The sequence below is a fragment of the Rhea pennata genome, chromosome 11 (assembly GCF_028389875.1).
Source record: "Rhea pennata isolate bPtePen1 chromosome 11, bPtePen1.pri, whole genome shotgun sequence".
In the NCBI taxonomy this organism is placed as follows: Eukaryota; Metazoa; Chordata; class Aves; order Rheiformes; family Rheidae; genus Rhea; species Rhea pennata.
In genome coordinates this window covers 11909407-11930705 of record NC_084673.1, presented here as the reverse complement: position 1 = coordinate 11930705, position 21299 = coordinate 11909407, and the positions used below count along the sequence as shown (strand labels likewise).

Genomic DNA, 21299 nt, shown 5'->3' with positions numbered 1-21299 from the left:
CTGGTAGCTACATTACTACGCAGGAGGCCAGCCCGGGACGCTATGGATTGCACAGGGACACTCAGTTGGGAAAACCATCAGCTGGGAGCAGAGACCACAGAGGAAGGAGAAGAGACCCTAGGGCAGGAGGGGATCGGAGACCAGCTATGCAGCGTAACACCTATTGTTAATAACCATGATACAGTTATGATAAAGTAGTCTTCATTCTGAGCAGACTGAACTATCTAAGGCTATAGAACAAAGCTGAAGTAGCTGCATTACAGCCTGAGGTGTGATGATGGTGGTAGCAGGCATACTGAAGATGTGGGCATAGAGAATACCAAAGACCCACATCTCATCAATAATAATGTAAACTTGGGAGCTGGGCAAAACCCCTTCCACGGCGAGCAGAAAGGATAAAGAACACGTATTTACCATATGTGCAAGGCAGCAGATGAAATCAGGTGTGACATGAACTTGCAGATCAGTGAAGAAAGAGTTGAGTGTAATGCCTGTTAGAAAACATAAAAATAGCCCCAGATGGTCTCTAGAGAGAAAAGCAAGCAAGCCCTCACCATGAACATCACATTACTCCTGCCAAAAACCTCAGGATGCTGGTGGCTCACTGCACCCCCTTGAAACTTGTCTACCTGAGGGTGCCAAGGGAGGGAAGCACAGCATGAAGAAACAGGGGTTAATACCAGGTTTCACTTGCATAGAAACTTCTAACTGTAGTACTATTAATGAGACTTGTCAGGTATTAGCTACAAAATTTAGACCATCATTGTTAGTGTCATTTTAACCAGACTAAAAATAACAAAATATTCACTGTATTTTGGTTATGCTGTTAAAGGTTTTAATCAGACTAAAAATAAATTCTTGGTTTGGCATACAGGTGTCTTCAGCTTTTTCAGTGAGTGTGTTTCAGTCCTGCTCTGACTCTGGGGTGGACGGGAAGCAGGGAGCTGCAGCCTTGCTGAGAGCTCAGCCACCCCCGGCTCAAGGCAAACTCAATGGCTGGTATTTTTCCCCTTTGCAAAGTGACATTTGTGGTCGGGGCACAGACCAACTTACCAGCCACAGGTTGCCATGACTTTTGAAAGCTCTTTTGCAGCCAGCCACTGCCTCACGCTGAAGACCTTGGCACACGATGAGGTAGTTGGAAAGCGCAAAGCCAACCCCCGTTTAATCTCAGTCTGTCACAGATACCACTGCAGAGGGGGATTAAGGAGAAAGCAATGACTGGATCAAGCCAGATCTGTGCTCCACATAGCTGAGCCACAGCTCCAGGAGCAGCCCAGATCAGAGGCAGCAGAGGGAGGCTTTAAAACTTCTGCAAAGGATGAGCCTGCTCACAGGGAAAAAGCATGCAGACCATACAGACAACAACAGCTTCACCAGATCATACCAGCTCCAGAGGATATTACACCATACTGAGCCCCTGTGCCAGCAGGGAGCTCTCTAAGTCCAACAGGCAGGGATCAACTGGATCCCTTTTTGGGTCAGAGGACATCCCTCTACCACCGCTGAGGCCTCCTGCCAGCAGGCACCATGGCATCAGCCAGGCTTTAAAGGATGCAGCTGGGTTGGGAGAGGGCTGAGCTCAGGGTATCCCAGTGAGCAAAAGCTCAGCCCCGCACCGACCCGAGGGGGGTCTGACCCCATCTGCTCCATCACTCGCAGGCCTCCCCTAGAAGACATTTGCCAGGGGGACATGCGCCAGTCACCCATCCCAAAGGTCAGCACAGGCCCACCAGCACCCCAAATTTTGCCTCATTGTGTGATCCTGACCCAGTATCACAGGGCTGCAAAATCCCTTTCTGTGCCTACACCCAGCACACCCTCTCCTCACAGCATCTCTGTCCCAGTTTGAGGCTTTCCCCACCATGCAGACTAGGTCAGTAGAAGTCTGGAGGAGTTGGTCTCCCAGACAAGAGCTGGGCTGCCAGAGGGGCCCTAGGTAGGGCACTTTGCCTGACTCCCACCCCCAGACAAGCCAAGCTCTTTTCCAGCTCCTCTGCATCCCACACCTCCTCCTGGCTACAGTCCTTGGCACTTCCACTGCATCAGGCAGCCACAGGCTGGTCCTCTCCTGGGGGAAGAACAAACATGTTTGCAGCCAGCCCAGAGAATCATTTCTCCACAACATACTTGCTTTTAATTTGCTTATCCAACCAATAAAGCAGAAACAAGAAATGGCAGCTAATTAAAAGTATTGATTCATGTGACATTCAAGACTATTTTGAGCAGGCTAGGATGAGTAGCCTGGAAGAAGAGGGGACAACAAGACTGCAATACCCCACATCGATTTATCTTTGCTCCTTGTGACTTCTTACTATGGGAAACTCCAAGATTCCCATTGCATCAGCTCTCTAAGAATTTTCCCTGCAGCTTGTCATGCCCTGTCTAAGATTAGCTGTCAATAGGCAGACAAAAGTCCAGAAAGGGGGAAATGCACAGCTGAGATGTTTCTACAGCAGTAGCATAGTTCACTCAAAGGTTATTGCATACATTCCCCTCCGACCTTCACATCCGTGAAGCCTTATGCAAACATATGAAATACTGCTGTCTTTTTGATTCAGGTACATGCAATTACATGCGCTAGTGAAGTTACTAGGAAGAAACTGGAAAGACTAGAAGGGTGCCTTGGGTCAGCAAATCCAGATAGCTTTCAATCTAGATGGTCCACAGCTCATCCTTGCTAAGCCCCAATGAATATTCCCTACTACAACGTAACAGCCTTCAGCACCAAAGCTGCAGCCTGCAGCACACATGGGAACAGGGCCTGCAGAGACAGAGGTCAGCACCAGGGACTTGGATCTCTGTAGGGGCCAGGGTTCACTGAGCAGAAACCTCCAGTTGCTTAGATGGAGAAGGTGCTTATTAACAACACAGGAGCTGAGGCTGCCTGTGTCTGGCCAGCGTGGATTTGCCTGGAGAGGGAAGTAACTGCTGAATCCTTACTTCTCAACAAAAACTTTGTATCTTAATTAAAAGACAAACCAAGTGAAGAGGATCTTGACAGCTCTCTGCGAGTTACAGAGCTATGAATAGACTTGGGAGCAACTGCAGCCATGCATGAGGTGAGAAACTGCCACTCTTGTTACCCATGTCATCATCTCTCCACCTCTCCATCTTGTGTAACTACTGACAGCTATCCTTGGGAGGAGGGGGAAATCAAAAACTGGGACTGAAAGCCTGCTCCTGCCTCTGTGGGCATGGGCCCTCTGATCACACACACCAAGCAGAAGCCACCAGGGTCTAGATTACAAAGGAAGCAGAGTCCCCAAGAGCAGCAGTGTCATCTGAGGACTCAGGAGTAAGAGTGATCCCCACCAAGTTTTGTTACACTGATTGTCTGCAGTCTGATAGACAAATGCAGTACTTCTTTTAGTGAAAGCTACAGTCTGAAATCCAGAGTTTCAGTTACCAGCCTCCAATTGCACGCAGAGTCTGAAAGGTATATTATACACACAACAGTTATTTTCACCTTTGCAATTCACATACAAAGCCTTCTACAAAACATACAGAAGTAATGTTAGGACATGAACAATCTGGAGAAAAAAATATGCTAGATTCAAACTTTTTATAGCCTAAGGAATTGTAATTGAGAAGAACATGGGTCGACTGCCACTAGCAAAGCACATTGTTATAAAGATTGTGCCAGGGAAACATCACAACAATTTACTTTCTATGAAGTTTGGACTCCTGTTTTAACTCCTTTTAAAATGACATCCATATTTAACATTAAAGAGAGAAAGGCTAATGACTTTACTCATCCCTTTGCTTGAAATTTTTAACCAATATAGAAATACGTACTGCATTTTGGCCTGGAAAAGGCTTCTTAGACCAGATCAGTGAACATCAAAAATTCAGATGTTTTTGTGCACAACACTCTGTTACATAAACTTCAGTAACACTGCAGTTAATACAGTGCATTCAGCATTTCATATTCTTAGACAGGATACGATGAACTAAGATTAGAAATTATCTAAGTAATCTGAGGAAGAATGTTGCATCCAGATATTTTAAGCACAATCACAACACTTATGAGGACAGACAAGCATCAATTACTTTCATAGATGCTTTGCATGTAAGAACAAAATATACACCACAGCATCTCCTGTCAGACTTCACAGAACGGTAAGGTTGGAAGGGACCTCTGGAGATCATCCAGTCCAGCCCTCAAGCGAGTGACCCATACGGGGACTGAACCCGAGACCTTGGCATTAGCAGCACCACGCTCTAACCAACCGAGCTAAACCTCACTTCAGAAATATCTTCTTCAGAACAGGTCTAACTTGTTTCTAGTACTGAATTAAAACTTCCCATGTCTCAAACCAAACTTAGTAACTAAGCTCTTATTATAAAGAACTTGTACAGAAGAATCAAATTGTTAGCAAGACATGTCCCAAAACACACTAAGATTCCTAAACATGTGAATAATAAGGAAATAAATTATTCTTTTATGAGGGAGAATAATATATCATGGGCATATTATAAGGAAATAAATCATTGTTTCATGTTAGCTTCTTTCTATGTGCCTAAAGACTCCAAGATTTTTCAAACATGTAACAACTCTGATTTTAGGTAAGTTTCTTTGAGTTCTGAACTAGAGCTAGATGAAAAGTTATGAACCTTTCCCCCCCAAGTCCTTTTATACTTTAGACATTTAACTCAGAATAAAATACTTCAGGAGAATATAAAATAGCAGCAAGTGGAATTTTTCTCGATTATCTACAAAGACAAATACGACGACTCAGGATATTTACAATTAACATTATTCATCAGTTTTTGAATTCAGAACAAGCTGAAATCTGAGCCTTGCACAAGATTAAAAACAGAGCTATTAACTGTTGAAACATCTTGTCTGCAAGATTCACCATTTTCTCAGCGTCTACTGTAAAACAAACCTGTAACATTCTTTTCACATTTCTATCTCCTACCTTAAAACACTAATGATATGGGACCTACCTTTTGGATTTTTTTTTTTTTTAATTCCTCTGTCTTTTTTCTACTTTAGCTTTGCCCACACGTGCATCTAAAGTTACATAATTACTACAGAGAAGTTATAAAACACATCACACCTCTGAGGTTCCCTCCAACCTTAATTGCACTATGATCCCATGACACAAAAGCAATATAAAAAGAAGTAAATTTAAAATCACAAAGGACTTGCATTACTTTCTCTGCTTAACTATAACATTCAGTTACTTTAAACAGTAAATACTGTTTATTTTATTTTTTTTTTTAGCAGAATGGTCTCCAGTATATACAGAAGTGCAATTTCATGGTATGTGTAATCTAACTATACTGTAAGCCACTACGAAAGAGTGAAGTACTAGTGTCTCCCATAAGTTATGCATTCCTGTCATCATCCTGGTTAGTTCATTTTGGTTGCCTAATTATTAATAGGCTGATGTGACCAAAGAGTTAGTGAACTACTTGTTTTGATCATTAAAAAAAAAAAAAAAAAAAAAAAAAAAAAAAAAAAGGTAAATATAAAAAAGTGGGGAGAACCTGCGACCAGGCAAGTTGGAGACAAACCCTCACAGCATTGTTCTGTTCCCTCCAACAGATTAGAGTTTGCATGTGAAGATTTTTTTTGTCCTTCTTTTACATGAACCTACTACCAAGCAAAAAATGAAAGAGTTCAACGCTAGTATGAAGTGATAGCTCCTTCAGGGTTTTTAAATCAGAAAGCCTCCCTTTGACAACAGAAATCCAAAAAGCATTTTCTTATTTCAATAAAATTATTTTGTAGGCTTCTAAAAGAAAACGTGGGCAGAGTGTAAAGCAGATATCTTCAGTGAACAGTGATACAAACTATTTCTATTGACTGTTGATAAACTGCAAAATTCAAAACATTTAAAATGAGGTAAACAGGACTAACCACATATTATAAATAGGAACTAGCATAGAGAGACAAACCAGCTACCCCTAGAACTAATAGGTCAGCGGAAACTGAAGTAAGGCGACTCAGGAACCTGACCGCTTGATAACTGAGTAACAGAACGCAGGTAGGTACTATCTAAAAAGCATTTTTTCCCCAAAAAAGTTAACATGTACAACAATCTTCCTTTCTTCCCTTTGTCACATTGCCAAAAGCATTTTCTGAAATGAAGATAGTCTCAGACAATAACTACTTCCCCATATGAAGTATTTGTTCCAGGGATGGCACTGTATTTCAAGAAAGCAGTCAATTCCACCAATCAAAAAACAACCCAAAATAAAACAAAAAAATCCATACTTCTAAATGCTGATAACTGTCATTTGCATGATGCTACAACACTTATTCATCTGATTCTTCCCCAAACAACATGTGAATCCACAGTCTCCAATGCTTCAACTAATTAGTTTACCTTCCTAAGCAACATTAAAAACCTGGGTACAGAAAATATTCTGAGAATCAAACATGTAAGAATGATAAATCCCCTAACAATTAAGACTAATCTAAATCTTAAAATCTACATTTAAAAAATTTTAAAAACTAAAATCTAAATTTTTAACAGATCATAAATTTACAGAATTTTGAACAAGTGATTCCTAGTTATTAAAATTATATGATTAAGACAGAAGTCAAATAAAGCAAGAGAAGCAAGCTTCAACTATGTCATTTCTTAAAGTCCAGAGAGCTTGATTTGGTAATACATTCATAACATCTATGAATATTTCCAGAAAATTGAGAAAATTCACACAGCCAATGTAAATTAATGCAAAAGTACACAAAGAAAAATATGTAAAGAAAAAGATAAATTTGATTTTAGCTTACAAATCAATAGGATAAGATCCACATCCATCTTTCTTTACCTTTAACATATGGGTCCACTCAAATACAGTGCAATATAACCTGTGAAATGCATTTTTCTTTTATCTTGTAATACTGAGGTCTGACATTTTACAAGATAATGAGAACAAGAATAATAATGTATTCAACCAAGAGGGGAAAAAAGGCCAACTATAACTCCTGATATATGAATTATACAAATGCCAGTAAAAGGCTCCAATCAAAAGCCTTACTTGTAAGTTGGCTAATAAAACATCACTGTTAGTTTTTCAAAGCGATATCTGAAAAAAATTAGAATTCCATAAAATATAGTATACTTTTAGTTTGTATTTTAGTTTATATTTTGCGAGACAATAAGCAATAAAATAGACATATTAATATGTGTTCCAGTAATTATTTAGCAGATTCTCAATACACTAAATTCCATTCCACTATTCAATCGCTTTCCAAATTAGTAAATCAATAACTTAACTTGTTGATATACATCTCTATACTATAACATCAGAAACCTCTAGGATTACAGGATTTTGTGTTGAAAATTATCAGGTCTTACCAGTGCAAGATACTACATCTCAGTTTCACATAGCATACAGCTCTCACAATAGAAAACCCTGAAAGCTAAAGTAGTGATATTCCAAACTTCCAAATTATAAAAACATTTTACAAAAATACTGAAGATTTCTCAGGTTTTATTTAACTCTTAATTTCTTCGTCTCACACAATCAATCATTTTTATCATCTCTTTACAACAAAGCACTATCTTTCAAAACAAGAATTTGCATGCTGTACTTTTACACTATTAAAGACACTATTCTCCCTCTTTTCCCCACTCGAAAAAAATCAACCAAGATAGCTGATTCCTCCTGGACACAATAATCATTCCTGATGAGAAGAAAATGTTGGAGACTTGACAGAAGTAGTTTGCAGAAAATGTATCTTTCAACATATTAACGAAGTATATCATCTGTTGTATAATCTCAGTGCAAATATTGTCAAGGAAATGCAAAAGGATTAGAAAAGTTATCTACATGAGCATTCATACAATAAATATAAAACCCTTTAACAGTCTGAACTACCACCCTTATTAGTAAGCACCCTTTTCCAACTACCCACAGAACTTTTGTTCCCTGTTTAACAATTAAAACATTTTTCTTAACTACCGAAAAAAATTGTACTGTATATCCATTATCATAAAACCCTATAAGCATATTTCACACAATTTTCATTTTTATTTTGAAGCAAGCCTGTCTATTGGCAAAAAGCACACTGGATAATCATCTTAATTTTTAAAGACAACAATTCCCAAAAGTCCTGTAATGCAGTAACATCATTACATGCTACTTATTTTATACCCCCTTCATTGGGACCACATTTCTGCTTCTTCAGTACCACCACTTTTTCAAATTCAGGCAATGTCAAGCAAGTGTTCTGGATTCATGTAACTTGAAACTTACTGCTTTTTCACATCTACAAAAGGCAAACATCTTAATTCTTTCAAAACCCACCTGAAATTTTGTTCTGATTTAGTTATCAAACCTGTCATTTTATTTCAGACTTCAAATTTAAGTTTAATTTTACATCTTCATGCATTATAAACCAACAGAGTTCAGCTTAATAATTGGTATTTATGAAAAATTAATTTGGTTCCTAATGACTTCTAGTGCATTTAAGAGAAATCTATCAATATAGACACTAATTTTATAACTAAATTTCTAACAAAAACAAGTGAAATGAAATCTGCTCATGAAAATCCTTCAGAAGATATGCAGTTGTGACAATCAGCTGTAATAGAGAAGGTTACCTTAGGTTTAATAAAACTATTAATCAATACATTAGAACATTTCTATAAAGGATATTCCATTTCAGCTCTGATATCACTGAGACGATGTGACAGCTCAATTAAGTCGTCGTCTTTGTTTTCATCAAACATTTTCAACGGAATATCAAGCTCTTCATTATCTTTCAAGTCCTATTTTTCAAGGCATAGCATATCTTAATTTTCTATTTTTTCTTAAAGCAACAATTCCCCCTTTCAAATATTACATCACTGCAAAATACAATACATTAACTTTCTGAGCAGAAAATATATGTTTTAGAAAGAATGCATTGTAACCAATTTTCTTTTTTAAAAAAAGTATTGTACTGCTGATAAAGAGGCAAAAATATCAGCCAACAGAGCAAGCATAAGCTGTAAAAGAAACAAAATCTAACAGAGCTGAGAATGTAGATGACAAGTCTTGTCAATGTCAGTTCTTAAAAAAAACATCGGGTAAGAACATTTGAAGATATGTAAAGCCAGCTAGAGAAGGCTAAAGAAGTGTAAATGAGGGATGCTCACAACTTTTCTTATTCGAAGTTAAACTAGATCATAGCATAAAAACATCTATAGTGCATTCTCAGAAACACTTACACGAGAAGTAAAAAAAAAAAAAAAAAAAAAAGCAAAATTGGTACTTGTAGGTAGGGAAAAAAAAGTGTTCCTTTTAAGGAATACAGAACAATTTCTCCAACATACATAAGAGGCAAGCTTAGCTTCCTACTGGGCACATCACACAAAAAGCAACACTAGTTCAAAAGCCATTACTGTGAGCGCACTCCATGCTTTAAATTAAAATGGGCCAAAACTGGATGCTAATTGTATATATTCAGAAAAAGTCTTCTACCTTGTACATTCATTCCCTGCAGAATTAATGATCTGAGCTCAATATATATGTTGCAATTAACAATACATCAAGAACAAACAAACAGCAAGATAGCACTGGCTGTTTTTAATTGGTATTTCAGCTTTCAGGAAGTATTTAATAATTAACCTTACTGACTAGAGATAGAATTTCAACACAATAGCTCCTCAAATTTTTTTAGAAATAAGATTTTTTTGTTACTAAATCTTAATTGCTTTTAAACTCAAGTATCTGGATGTTCGTATATTCTATTAAGTTTTCTATCATGAATTATTACAGTTCATTTGCACCTCTATCTACCCCCTAGTTCTTGAATTTTGGAAATATTTAGTGATTGTATAAAGACTAACTTGTAGTAAGTAAAAACAATAAAAAAAGGACTAAAATAGTTCTTTAAGCTTTCAGATGTTCTGCAGCAAATAAAACCAGCAAATCATAATAAGGTTTCTACATAATATAAAACTTGAAGTTTCACAAATATAGCCTAAGAAAATCTGACACACTCAAATCAGTAACAATTTCAAACCTGAATGTACTAAAAATGAAAGGTTTTTATTCCTGACAAATATGCATGATCCAAAAACCTAGCCTCTTGAGAGTTAAGAGTATAAACTATTTCAGACAAAAATAGCCAGGTACTGCTTATTTTCTTACAACTTTTGTGGCCAAATGCTCAGTAGCTTAACTATGTGTACTCTTGATGTAGTCATCAAAATGGTCTCTTGGTTAAGCAGTATTAAAAAAAACAAACAAAAAATACTCTGCCTTTGAAATGACACTCCTCAGCCATTACACTGATTCAGTAACTATCCCAGTTCAATTTCTGATACATACTGACTTGTTTCCAACTGCCATTCTGGTCTACACAACTAATGAAAGCCTAAACCGCCCTTTTCACCATACTTTTACACCACACAAAAGCTTGAATTGCTACATTTGAAAACATTACCGTATTTTAACTAATAACTGAAAAGAACAAACTATTTGCAGCTATGCAGAACAAAAGTAGACTTGGACCAATAGTCCTTTCTAGGTCTGACCTCCCCAAGATCCAAACTTTCACTGGCTCTGCTTTCAACAAGACAGTTTGGTTATTTTTGAAAACTACAGACAGTTAATTGTGATCAGTTCCTACATACAGGCAAACTACTTACAGCCAATATTTTTTTCAGCCTACAATTTAAAAATTCATTTCTCAAGCGTATCCCAAAACCAAGATCTTCTGGAGATGTAACAAGGGCATTGATGAACTGCATACAGGCTACCTATAATCAGAACACAGGCAAAAACTTTTATTAGGAATGGAATGACAATAAGTACTTATTGTCTTTGACTATTTCAGTTTACTCAAGCTACATAAACAGATATCAAGAGATGTACATTTCCATAAAAACCGTAACAAAATTTCAGGACAGAAATAGAACAGCTTTGTCTAGTGTTACAACTACAAAAGAGATATCAGCATGCTGGTTGCATAAACCTCTGAATGGTATGTCTACGTTTTACAATACAAACACACACAGATACCAAATTTATTATGTTTCACATAATATATAACATCTGGTTTCAGTTATTACAAGCAATATCAAATACTGTTCTGCGTTTGCATTGCAAATGCTTCTGCTGATTTAAAATTATCACCTGTAAAGAACCAAGCTTTATTTCAGAAATTTATTCCCACACTAGAGTTCTACACCACTATTCCTTCTCTTCCTCCTCAGTGTTTTCCCATTTGACTGAAACTTGCTTTTGCAGTAATCAGAAATTAGAAAAAGAACCAACAAAATTGAGATCACCAGGTGCGTACCTTCTACTGCTGCACAGCATTTTTGCAAAATGCCTGAAGTTTCTGGCTACTGGCTAATGCTTTAACTAAAACAGCTGTGCATTTTAACCAATTTATTTTAAAACAAGCAGAAAATACCATTAATGGGGGCAGAAGGAGTGGAAGTAATAAGTGGTCAGGGTGCATGATATGTCAGAAGGGCAGCATGATAATGGGCAAGGAGCTGATCTGTGTGTGCTGGGGGGGGAGACAGGGGGAAGGAGTGATGTAGAGTGGGAGTGGTGATACCCGAAAGGGTGTGGGGAGGTGGTATGCTGGAATAGGGGCATGGTAAGTGCCAGGGAGGCAATAAGCAGTGTGGACACAATGTACTGGAACAGGGGAGTGATCAGTGGCTGGAGGAACATAGCAGAATGAGGAAGTGATAACTGGTGGCAGGGTAGGGAAAGAGGGGAAGAGATGTCTTCCATATCTGATACCACTACAATGAGGACACTTACCAGCAGCAAACATGCATCACACATCCAGCATGCCTAAGACCTCCTCCACTACCATCTCATGTCTCCAGCACTTTATTCTGTGGATCACTGAAAGGATCAAGAAACATTACAAGGAAGCTGCCTGCCACGTGCCTCATCTTGAGCTTCCTCTTCTCTCCACCCCCATCCCCATCCACAAAAAGACTCTGCAACTAATTCAAAAATAGTTTCCTGTTTACATAGGAAGAGCCTTTATCTACTACAAACTCTTAAGGGCATCTTTGTTCTACATAACAGAGAAAGTGTGGTGCCGATATTGTAGTATTCACTACGTCTTTAAAACCAAATACCGCCACACCCAGGTGACTGAATACCCTACCTTCAGTAGCTGTACCAAATCCTACAACATTTTCCATGTGGGGACTCATTTCTGAATTGAATTGCTAAGGTATTTCTCATTTTTTTACAAGTCAGGTGAGTTCGCAGTTTCTATTAACGTGTAGATTACAATGTAATACAGTTGTCATAACAGATCTTATTCAGATCTACCAGCTTGGATACACTACGATGGTTTCACATCATGTCCAAATAAACATCTGCCATCAGAAGAGGGCTGAAAAGCAGACACAACAGTATTTTAATAGTATAACAGATGAACTCAGACAAACCAATAGGAGAGTTCCAGTTTACCGTAACTCTGGCCATACTCATTCCAGCAAACAATCCACAAAGAGAAGAAAAAAAAAGAGATTTTTTGACTGGACCAGTTTTGATCTTGTTTGTCACACAGCCACACAAAAGCTTTAGTGAGTTTAGCACAGAGATCAGCATGGAGACTGTTTAAGCAAGCACTACTGCCCAAAAACCTGAGAGCGAGCCTTATCCTCCCACTGCGATTCTGACCACGTCAGAACAAAGCAGCAGCAGTACCTCCTACCCGGACCCACAAAGCACCCAGCTCTGCTACAAACAGCTCTTTCAGAATAAATCTGATCGGAGTCTTTATGACCGCAGGCGCTTGTTACACTTCTACTTAGTTACGTCTTAGTAGTTTACACCACTTCTAAAAACCAGAGCTGTGAAGTAATTACAGGGTTTTTGTTTAAGACTCTGGCAAATTCAGTCAGGAAGGCTTTATGTTACGGAAAACTAGAGAAAAGCAGCTGAACTGGAAGAAAGTTTTCAAATATTCCTTCCTTCTGCAATTCCACTAACAATCTTTAAGGACCTGACAGCATTTTCATCTCAGCTCAGCATACCTGAGTTGACCAATCCTGTAGGATCAAATCTCAAGGACATATTTGATTATTAATAATAGCCCCATTCTGAACTACTGCCTGCTCCATGCTTCTTTCTCTGCCTCAGCCAGGGAAAGAGGCTGGGATCTTGTCACGTGTTAAGGATGTCACTACCGCAAGGTGTTCAAAAAACTATATACCTAAATATATATACACATCCATACTATATTGGGTATATTATACATATGCAGCATTATATTTCCTCCTATGCGTGAAATAGGTCACATAACATAGGAAATCTCTGCATTCCTGTCAGTTCACAAGTGTCACCAACTTTGAGTTCTCCCATTCTTTCAAAATCACAACATACTACAAGCATTTTAGCTCCTAAATATTTTTGTATTTTCTAAAATAGATATCTTTAAAATCTCAAAGTAGCTTAAGTTCGCAAGCGATATATTCATAAACTTCTCTTAGTAGCAGTTTGCCTTTCTAGGAATTAAAAATTCTAAAACCAACATCTGCTGCTTTCCAAACAGGACAAATATGTCATGTTACATCAGGTCACACACTGCAGATGTCAAAAAAACTTGACTGCATTTTTAAGTCCATTTCTGAAACAATCTTTTCTACCTTAAGTCAATTAAGATGTTTATTAAAGAGTAATGTTTGACAGTTCTTGCTTCACAAGAAGTAGAACTGAAATCACCAAAAATACTTAGTATAAGTATTTTGTCAATGAGTAGCTAAAACCGATAATGTTCAGCAATGACAGCACTGTGCAACATTCTAAGAATTACCACTTGTGCACAAGCACAGTAAAGTAATACTATGAGAAAACAGTCCTGTTTTTCTAAACAAAATTTAAGTATTAGTATTTCTTGTCGTGTATTAAAAAAGAGGAAAAAAATGCTAGCTATCTAAAATACTATTTACTAAACCATTTTGGCCACTCTAAATCCAGATGATTATCTGAATTTATTCAGATCATGAATTTTATATGCATCTGCTAATCACTTGGTGATATATGCAAGTTTCACTCCAATTTGCTAGGCAAGATGCTATGAAAACCCACAATGGTACATCAAACTGCCAAAATGTGGTGTTCCACTGTGGCCAAAGATGATAATATTCACTGATATCTTAGGTGTCTTTCAAGGGAAATACCTAACAGCAAAATAGTTAATCTAAGGAAATAAAGGGCAAATGCACTTTAATTATTCCAGATCTCTGTATTTTATCCAACATTTTTAACATGACCTTTTAAAGGTTATTTTAATGTTCTAAGTCCAAACTGCACACAATCTGTTCAAAATCACAAATGTTGCCCAGCAATTGTAGGTTATTTTTTGAAGAAGCAAGCATTTGCTTAAACATTTCTTCAATTTATATCCCTTCTTCCTATACAATGAATTAATAGTTAAAAAGTAGAACACATCTGCATTACCAACTGTGTTAGTACTGCTTTTGTCAAGCAAGATTTAGCTTGTTTACCTATTAGGAAGTTATGCTTGAAAGCAGGCGATCTAGAGACACTCATTCTGCCAATATTGTAGTAAAAAAGGTACCTGATTCACAAGACCTTAATGAAAGATCCATTTGATACAAAAACAAAATGCAAGTATTTAAACTGGCTCATGTATGTTCATATTACCTGCAACTTCTTAAACTGATGCAAATTATTACACATCTCCTGTTAATCTTCTATCAAAATTAGCTGCTCTCCTCATCATGAATCATTTTTATTAAAAAATTTTCCTCCAAAATAAAGTGATAAAAAAATAAAAATATGATCTAGATATAGAAGTTGTAAGTCGCTGCACAAAAAAAAAAAATCAGTTTAGATTCAGTTCAGTATTTCTTAACTTTTTGTTTTAAGGTTGAAGTAAAGTGAACTGATGAATAACCAAATAAAATTGTCAGTTGCTTCAGCAGCAAGGGCCATCTCTTTCTTTTCCACTTTACCTCTAGATTTGGTGAGAGAAAAAAAACAATTAGAGGGCTTTTATTAGCCAATACTGCTTACCTCTGAAGAACTGCAGCTGATGCAGATAAGATGAAGTCATCTTTTAACACATATAACATTTTTAATTCTATCCTTTGCTTCATATATGAGCTTGGGTCATCAGCGATCACAGTATAATTAATATAAATTTTCCAGCGATCTGTAAAATAAATATACAAATAAATTGCAAGCTCAACCCAAATAACTTGAACATTCAGCACCCTAGCGCTTGAACTCTAAGAGAGCATCACTTCTATTTTACGTGTACGCTGTCAGTTTTCACAATAATTGTCCTTCTCATTGCCCAAACAGAATTAGGTTTGCTTGTAAATCTTCCTGTATGGTATGGCAAGGCTCAACTGTTTTATCTTACCAGAAGTACTCCAGTAAGTTTAACTGCCAAGCAGATAGGCTTACCACTGTATCCATAATCTCATCTAAACAGTATCAACTAGTATTAAAAGCTAAAGTATTCAGCTAAAGCTGAGGACCAAGCACGCCCTGCTCCACCATACTAGAATTAGTGCCTGCTCTAATGCCAGTAATTTTCTGCAACATAAACAACATTTCAGAAGGTGTCAAGTGCACTCTTTAGTAACAACTGCACCTTAGCTTAACATCACCTACTGGAATAACTTGGCTTTGATCTAGTAAGACTGAGGGTCTTCCAAGAGACAAGCATTTCAGTTCATCTTGTATTCAAGCTGAAGCAAGCCAGGGATCCTCTGCACGCACGCACACACACACACACACACACACACACACACACACACTGACTTACTATTACACCCACTATGGTCTCAAACATAATGTTTCATTTATTTGCCAACATCTCTGCTCAATACAGACTGATAAATTTGCTTACGCAGCATACAACCATCTAAATGAGTGACATGTAAACGGCATACTATTCCCTTACAGGACAATACTTCCACAGGCTGTTTGATGTCAAAGAAGATGATGGGATGTTTATCATCAAGCATACAGGTCCTGTAGCACACTGCCTGACAGTGACTTAATTTAAAACATCTGTTAACTCTCACACTTAAGAGTACTGTAATTGGAAAACCTATTCTCCCAAGCACACTGTTTACCTCTCTGTTTAAGCTAAACGATAAAAATTTTTATTCTACTGCCTGACACAAGCTTACAGCACATTAGTCAGAATCTGAGTCTTTAGCTTGTGATTCATCTCAAAGCTCTCAGAGTTTAAAAGACTTGCAAAAGAAGCGTAAGTAATCTCTACTTTTAAAACAAAGTATGAGCGCTTTTTAGGAAGACTCATCAAACCCATCTGCACTCCAGTTAAGCTCTCTCTTGACCCCAACAATTTGCTTTTCATGGTATACAAGATCTTTCTTTCAACCTACTTTTAAAAACAGCATCACACTCAAAACCACCTCTTACAGAAATTTAGTTGGCAGCTCTGTGGAGTATCTATTACTCTGAAAAATTACTGCATAAACTTGAACTGAACTTGTGAGGGAGTAAGGCATCCCTTCAGCATCTCCAAAACTTTCAGGATAAATGTTAAGTGCTCATGAGTATTTTGGCACTCACCACCACATGCCCAGAAATAACTCTATTTATCCTATTACTAAACCAACAAGATACAACACTATAAAATTAGCCCCCCAAAAAGACATTTCTAACCATACTCAACCATGTTAACTTCTCAGTAGCAGTGTTCACTTAGGTAGCACTGCAAATCCTGTTTTAATTCTTCTTTTGAGAATTGATTCATACAATCACAGAGGTTCGAAAGGTGCTTAAGACTCCAGTTCAATCTCCTCAGAAAACAGGGTCAACAGTAAATTCAAAACAGGCTGCTTAGAGCTTTGTCCAGTCAGGTCATGGAAACTTCCAAGGTCCAGGTTCCACAATGTCTCTGATCAATCCATTCCAATGCTTATCCATCCTTGGAATGACTGTTGTTTCCCCCTTGCCCTCTGGTTTGGTTTTGCTTATATTCAGTTAGAACCTCCCTGTTTCAATTTGTGACCACCACCTTCCGCTCTTCTGCCATCAATTTTGTAAAAAGCCTGGAATCATCTTCTCAGCTAGCAAAGATGAGCCACTTCAGAAGAGTTTGGGTTCAGCTCAGCTGCAATAACAGGGAAACAGACCCAACACTTCCAGGCACTTAACTGTTTCTACAAACCCAACAGAATCACATACTTCTCACCTGATTCTGAAGTGTTACAGACAGCAAACAACATCTAAGCTAAGGGCTAACCGACTAAGTTAGTCGGGAAAATTTCCCCCAGTGTAAGAAGTTTATCTTTAAACAAAACTTCATTTTGCAGAACAAGCACACTGCCAAACCAATTTAAGAATGTAGCTGCTCACTCCCATCTCATACCTGCCTATGCTCAATATTGGTGTAAGAACAGATTCACTACCAAAAGAATTTTTTTCCCCTCACCCATTTCATTGAAAACAAATAAAACAAGAACACCAAATGCTCATTCCTACCTACAGTCCCCATACCAGAACAAATGATATGGGAAAAAAAAGTTAAACTACTTCTTTCAGCAGCAGTGATGTGTCAAGGTGCTCAAACTAGGACATTAAATCTTATACATTTTTAGTACAGAGACTGGCACTAAATTCTAACTGCACAGTCTGTCAAGTTCAACATATTATATTAGACTTGAATGATTCTCAAAATGACCCAAAGGAAAAAATAGTGAATTAGGAGTTCTAATACAGACTGCTTTGCCTTTTTTTTTTTTTTTTTTTTTTTTTGTGTGTGTGTGTGTGTGCACATAAACTTCAACCTAAGAACTATCTAATAGGAAACTATTTCTAGCACTAATTCTCTCAGACTGAAAAAGTGATTTTGATTTATCTATATAACTTAACTGTAACTTTGTGAATCATAAGCTATGAAGCTAAAGCAAGAAAATCTCCATACCAAACTCTTCATATGCTTTATGTGCAAGCTCAGTGACAATTTCACACTTGCACAAATACCAAGGATTTTCTTACAAAAGTCCCAAACACTCCCTTAATTTTATTTTTACAGTGAATAGAACTGGAATGAGGTACAAGTAAGGTTGCTGAGTACCTAAAGAGACTGCTAGCCTCAGCTGAACAAATTGCTCAAGATTATTCTTTTATATGATGGATGATGCCTTTCCTTTGATTACAGTCTTGTTCTTCCCTTGGAAGAAGGCATTAATAACCGACACATCTGGCTGTCCATTCACTCACACTGCCTCAAAAGCTTAGAACACACTCGAATTCAGCCCATCACTTTTCCTCCTTAGAGAGAGGCTCTATTTCACTTAAGTTTTATACAGAATTTGTGTAAATCATGTCCAAAATAAAATCTGTTTCCCAGTCAATACATTCACTCAGTTATATAATCGGAGTAGTCACTTCATCTCAAGGCAAGGTCATCTTCCAGAAGATACCTAATTCAAACAGTGCACCACTATTCAAATCCATGTTCTTGTTCAGCTGCAGCGATCTCCTCAAGAAACAAACGCATTTATGACTGCATAAGAACTCAAGTTTTACTCTAATATATTTTTTCACTAAACGTAACAAAAAATTAAGTCTACTCTAGCGACTTTTTAGAATGACTGAAGAGAACACACAACGGAAACAGTAAGCCTAGTTGATGCAATTTTGCGCTCGTTTCACGCTTGGTTTTTAAAATTGGATAGCTATTACCTAACAAGGTGCTTTCGCCTGCTAGAAAGAAATTCAAACGCATCTCCATGGCTTCAAACAGAAGCACTTCCTGCATCCGCTTAGCACCTACACTACACCAAAGATGTTTTCAATGGCTTCTCTGTAGGCTGCACCTTCAACTATCTTTCCTAGCTAGTTTAGCTCTAAGAAGTTTGTTTATATTATGACTGTGCAAGAAAGTATGCGTTTGTTTGAAAGAAGACTGTATAACAAAGTAAGACACTACATTTGATTATGCTTGGTTAAGATACACATGGTCACTTTTAACACAAGCTTATGTTAGTATTCTGTCTTTCTGTCATCCTCTTAAATAACAGGCACTTTCAGCAGCTTTTTTACACCTCATATATTACCAGTTTAACATCAGCTGTACACATATTTTAACTTAGTTTGCAGTAATAAAGAAATGCAGTTTTCATGCTTAACAGGTCCCCAAGGCTCTCCTGCACTACACTTAATGGAAGGATCACGGGCTGAAAGCACTTATGTATTAACTTAATCTTACTAGCGTCTGTGGAAAACCTTGCAGAAAGCAAACAAAACTCTGTAATTAGCACCCTACTCGATACAAAACATCTGGTGAGTTTAAGGCATCCACTCCACTGCTTCTCTTGAACTCCTACGAGGGAACTGAACTAAAACAAGTTAAGGCAGAGTTAAAACAAGTAAATGCAAATAACAGAAATAAACAAATGATAATCAACATGCTGTTATTCACCGTTTTTGCTGCTGTATTTATAACCCGAGGCACAATCCAGTGCTAAGATTAGGTTTAAAATGGTTTTTGTGGTACCTCCTGCTCCAAGGCACCAGGTTCTCAGGCAGAGATCGCTCCTGTTAAACCCAGCATCCCGGCCCCAGTAAGGGACAAAACGAACTCCCGGGCCCTCGAGCGGGCCCGCTCCACGGTCCTGAAGAGCGTTCGCGCACTCAGAAGCTTGTCCGATCCCTCCTGCTGCAACAGCTGTTCTCGCTGAAGAGCGAAGCGCACACGATCCCCCCCCCCCCCGCCACCGCCGCCGCCCCCGGCCGCGCTGCAGCTCCGCGGCCTTTCCTCCCGCAGGCAGCGCCGCGCCGGCTCCGCCCGCCGCCGCCGCCGCCGGCACGGCGGAGCGGAGCGGAGCAGCGCCGCGACGGCGCCTCCGCCCGCGGGGCGGCCTGCGCAGCCCCGGCCCGCGCGCAGCCCCGGCCCTCGCGCCGCCGGAGCCCCCGGCCCGCGCCCGCCGCCCGCCGCGCCCGCTCACCGCCTTGGGCTTGCTGCGGCTCTCCTCCTCGGCGGCGCGCCCGCCCCGCCGCCAGCGCCCGCCGCCGCCGGGCTCTCCATGCTCCCGCCCGCCCGCGGGAGGCCCCGTCCCGCCGCGCGGCCGCCTCCTCAGGCCCCGCGGGGCCGCCGCACGCTGCCGCTGCCCGGCACCGCCCCGCGCATGCGCCGCGGAGGAGCGCGGGGGCGGCGGCGCCGCAGAGGCCGGGGGCGGGCGGCGGCTGCCGAGGAAATGGCGGCGCGCGGGGTGCGGCCGGGAGCGGGAGCGGGAGGCGGAACGGCGGAGCGCGGGGCGGGAGCGGCCGCGGCGCCCCGCGCTAGGCCGGGCCGGGTTTGGCCGCCGGGGCCCGCGGCGCGGGGAGGCCGGGGCCGGACGTGCCCCCGCAGCCCTGACGGCCGGCGCGGGGCCGAGGCGGCGTGCTGCGTCCCCCGGTGTTGTGCACTGGATTTCTTCCGAGTCTGGTGCACACAAAACTAGAGCAAGCCTGAGATTGAGGCAGCGGTTTGCGCTTGTTGTGACTGCAATACTAGCCTCAGTGCCGCATGAAACCGTATAAATAAATATAAAACCCAACGTTCACTCCCTGCAAGTAACAACTGACAATAGTCGTTTACAAATAAAATCAAAACTCTAAAGCTTTCGGTGGCCATAAAATTGGGATTGAATCTTTGCAGCAGAAGTTAAGAGATTTTAAAGCGGGCCAGCTCTATCAAGAAGGTCGGTTAACCACAAACCTAAAGTTTTCCCTGGGATGTGCCTCTGCTTTTTAGCATGAGTTTTCTGTCATCTCACCGGTTTTATATTGGGGCACAGTTCATGCTGTCGTAACTTCAGAATTACAAAAAATCAACCAAGTCATCATGAACGTAACCACTTGTTTACAGTGGCAGGCAATATAAGGTTATTTCCAGCCAGGTTGGTTTCTAATTCCGATTGCATCATTCTCCAGGGACAGTTTAACAAGCAATTTGCCAGCTTCAATTTTAAAAAAGAAAAAAACACATCTGGTTTTCTTCTCTCCGTTCAGCCTTTCTGACAATTTGGGGTTTTCGTGTGCTGTCTTATCTGTCCATGTAAAGCAGCACCTGTAACTGGAGCAAGTCAGTCACCGCAGAGTCAGAGAGAAGAGAGTATTTTCCAGTTGCCCGACACTCCTGTGCACAAGCTTAAGAGTTTCTAATCCAAACTCCCTAGTGCTATTTGTTCAGCATAACTATTTTACTAAACATTTCTGAATTTGCCACAAGACTAGTCATACTGATTTAGCCAAGTCTTCTACAGTCAAACATACACTGGATTCAGCTCTAAGGTGAAAGAACGGCAGGGAAACATTAAAAAAAATACAGTATTAATGAAAGCAGGTGCACATAGAAGGTGTCA

General features: G+C 39.6%; 1 long non-coding RNA gene across 1 annotated transcript; it reads right to left on the bottom strand.

Moving 5' to 3' along the window:
* Positions 1 to 8623: 8623 nt before the first annotated feature.
* On the bottom strand, positions 8624 to 20016 carry LOC134145286 (uncharacterized). The gene is made up of 5 exons (XR_009959576.1): positions 19902 to 20016; positions 14977 to 15115; positions 11734 to 11820; positions 10602 to 10712; positions 8624 to 8735 (listed from the first exon to the last, which is right to left on the bottom strand). It is a non-coding gene; the product is annotated as an uncharacterized LOC134145286 (long non-coding RNA).
* Positions 20017 to 21299: the final 1283 nt, after the last annotated feature.